At 43.8% G+C, this 3661-nt stretch overlaps 1 pseudogene across 1 annotated transcript; it reads right to left on the minus strand.

Moving 5' to 3' along the window:
• Positions 1 to 1703: 1703 nt before the first annotated feature.
• LOC311242058 (E3 ubiquitin/ISG15 ligase TRIM25-like) lies at positions 1704 to 3332 on the minus strand (annotated as a pseudogene). Its single transcript has one exon. The product of its transcript is annotated as an E3 ubiquitin/ISG15 ligase TRIM25-like (transcript).
• Positions 3333 to 3661: the final 329 nt, after the last annotated feature.

Consider the following 3661-nt stretch of genomic DNA (forward strand, 5'->3'; position numbering starts at 1 on the left):
ACACTTAACCCCTAATTGCTCCCGATGAGCAGGTTGGCACCTTGCATGGTCACCTCCGCCGTCCGTGAGTGAATGGGTGAAATGTGAGGAACAAATTTTAAAGCACTTTGGATAAAAGCCCTATATAAATGCACCATTTACCACTGAATAATTTATACAATGGCCGGCACCATGGTACAACTGATGTTACCGTTATACTACTGTCTTATTGGTAAGTGACTCTGTGGCGTCTCGATGAAATCATAGGCTCCAGTCTGAGGTCTCGGGTTTCTGGCTTGTGGGCAGTGGTGGAAAGTAACTAAGTACTTTTACTCAAGTACTGTACTTAAGTACAAGTTCGAGCTACTTGTACTTTACGTGAGTATTTTCATTTTAGGGAACTTTATACTTTTACTCCACTACATTTCAAAAGAAATATTGTAATTTTTACTCCACTACATGTATCTGAACCCATCAGTTACTAGTTACTTTGAAGAAAATGTTGCATAGTGACATGCAGCTCTTGGACAATTTTTTATGTGGTAGGATAATGGCCACCAGGGGGCAGTAGTGCCATAGCAGATACTTCATACTACTTGATACTAAAGCAGATTTTTTTTTTTTTATTCGTACATGGAATTGTAACTTCAATACATATATATTATATATATAGTTTATAATATTCATAATATCAAATATATTATATAGATTTCGACTGAATTTCTCATGTGGTACATGTATGTAAAACAGTGAGTAAAGTAAATTCTTCTGCGTTGCGTTAGCAAATATCCACACGGGTCCTTCTGGGTTTAGACGTCCAAGTTTATTTAGTAAGAATAAAAACAAAAGACAAAATGCACAATATTCAATGAATGGTCATTCTTCCTAAGCCAGCTCCTATCTAGGTCTGTCTCCCTCAAAGTCTGCCACCAGAAGAACAACTCTCTCTCTCTCTTTCTCTCTCTCTCTCTCTCTCTCTCTCTCTCTCTCTCTCTCTCTCTCTCTCTCTCTCTCTCTCTCTCTCTCTCTCTCTCTCTCTCTCTCTCTCTCTCTCTCTCTCTCTCTCTCTCTCTCTCTCTCTCTCTCTCTCTCTCTCTCTCTCTCTCTCTCTCTCTCAGCTCTTTTGATAACGCAGATCGGTCTGTTCTAAAACAAAATAGTTGCATTTACGACTGACCCATGCCCCACACATCCTGGCTATGGGTTCAACAGAAGACCTTGAAAATAGAGTGTCCCGTATAAAGTGTCAGAGATAAGAGGTGAGGAAAAAGGTTATAGGCTGAATCAACCTCCCCATGGAGGTCCGGCCACCACATTGTTACCAACCCCCCCTGGAACAGAGAGGAGAGACAGACCCAAATCCCACAGGAATTGAACAAAGGTTATCAAATACAAATAAAATGGTTGCATATTGTGGTCCAGCCTACCCTGAGTATGTAAATAAAGATTTTGACTTCCCCACATGCAAAAGTGACAGATGTATTGAATATGGGAATCAAATATGTGAATATGCAAATATCCAATCAAACAAACTTTACCCCGGTAGGCTAGAAACTAGAAACAAAGCTAAACATAGTGTATGTGTGTGTCCCCCTCAGAACAATGATAGACTGACTGAGTGAATGTAACTCCTAAATAATTACTTCATCTTTCACAACTCAGCATCTTCAAGATAAAATCCAAAACCCTGGGTAGAGGAGCTGTGAATGTCACTAATCTCTACTTCAGCTCACAAAACGCAGCCCCCCCCCCCCCCCAGGGTATGAGTGAAACCAAAGTCCAGGATAGAGAGGCTGAGTGAATGTGGTGTTGACTCTGTGCAGGAGGGTCATTGTGTCAGACACGCTGTAGAAGGACAGAGTACCTGCCCTGTGATCCAGGTATACTCCTATTCTGGAGGACCGGGGGCCTGGTACTGTTATCCTCTCGCCATTGTGTCTGAAGATGTAATCACTTTGTCTGCATCCTAAATCCCTGTTCTACTAATGTCTTTGTAGGAGGCTGCTACAGAAACCTCTCCACTCAACTCCACCTCCCAGTAACAGCGTCCAGTCAGACCTTCTCTACCCAGAACCTGACACGATTCAATAAATCTTTCTGGGTGATCAGGATATGACTGCTCTTGCTGCATCCGTGTTGCTTTTCTGTTTCCCTCAGACAAAGACAGACGTCTGTTTGTTGTGTTTGGGTCCAGTGTGATCGGAGAGGTATATTGTAAGAAGTCAGCTCTGGTCTTGGGCTCTGGTGGCAGTAAAACATGAACTGCATTCACTGTTGTTGAGATTCTGGGCCACTGCTCTTTCAGAACGTCCTCTAGTTTGTCTCTCAGCTTAGACACGACCTCAGTCACATCTGCAAAGTACAGGAGAGGAAGGACACTGATGCTGGGTAAGTCTGTAGACTCACTGGGACTGGAGAGGGGGGGGGGGGTAACTCTGTGGAAGTGGATGTGGTCCTCTGTGTGTGAGAGCTGCTCCAGCTCAGTGTCTCTCCTCCTCAGGTCCGCTATCTCCTGCTCCAGTCTCTTCTGCATTTCTTCAGCCTGAGTCACTGTGGTCCTCTGTTGGGCTCTGATTACCTTCTTCAGCTCAGAGTGCCTCGTCTCCAAGGAGCGTATCAGCTCAGTAAAGATTATCTCACTGTCCTCCACTGCTTTATCAGCAGTGATTGAGAGAATCAACAGCCTGTTGGGCCTCTTTGAGTTCATTCTCTCTCTCCCGGACTCTCTGGTGGACTTTCTGCCGAGTCGTGCCAAGCTCTTTCTGTCTCTCTGTCCTTTCCGCTGCAGCTGAGACAGTATCATGGCATTTATGTTCATCCATGGAACACAAATAACAGATACACTGCTGATCAGTACGACAGAAAATCTTCATAGCTTCATCATGACGAGAGCAGGTGTTCTCCTGAAGCCGTGTGGAGGCTTTGACCAGCTTGTGTTTCTTTAATGGAGCTACAGTATAATGAGGCTGGAGGTGAGTTTCACAGAAAGAGGTCAGACATACCAGGCAGGACTTGAGGGCTTTCTGCTTTCTCCCAGTGCAAAAATCACAGGCCACATCTCCAGGTCCAGCATAACACTGATCAGGAGGAGCATCTTGGAGTCCTGTCTTCATTAGTTGTTCTATCACTTCAGCCATTATGTTGTTTTTCTTCAGAACAGGCCTTGGAGTAATAGTGTCCCTGCACTGAGGACATGTGTAGATCCCCTTCTGATCATCGTGATCCCAGCAGTCTGTAATACAGCCCATACAGTAGCTGTGTCCACAGGGAATAGTTACCGGATCCTTCAGTAGATCCAGACAGATAGAACAGCAGAACTGGTCCCGGTCCAGATCAACTCCTTGCTCCGCCATTTTATTCTACAAAGACAACGACACTCGTTTCGTTTTCTCAGGAAGAGTAAACTCTGATCGTGTGGGTGGGAGGTGCTTCCTGGTTACAGTTGTTCAGGGGAGGAGTCGCTTTAAAGAGACAGTGTCTATTTTACTGTGATTCATAGATAGAAGATGTTTTTACATAGTTCAGACTTTCTCTCGTCATCAACTACCTCTAATTTGTTTACGTTGTCAAGGAAAACCCACTAAAACTAATAAGCACAAAGAGAGACAGAGAGAAAATGGTAAACATAGAGTACTCAATAAAACACTTTCTTTCTTTCTTTCTTTCTTTCTTTCTTTCTCTC

The sequence above is a fragment of the Notolepis coatsorum genome (assembly GCF_963971535.1).
Source record: "Notolepis coatsorum genome assembly, chromosome: 15".
Classification (NCBI taxonomy): Eukaryota; Metazoa; Chordata; class Actinopteri; order Aulopiformes; family Paralepididae; genus Notolepis; species Notolepis coatsorum.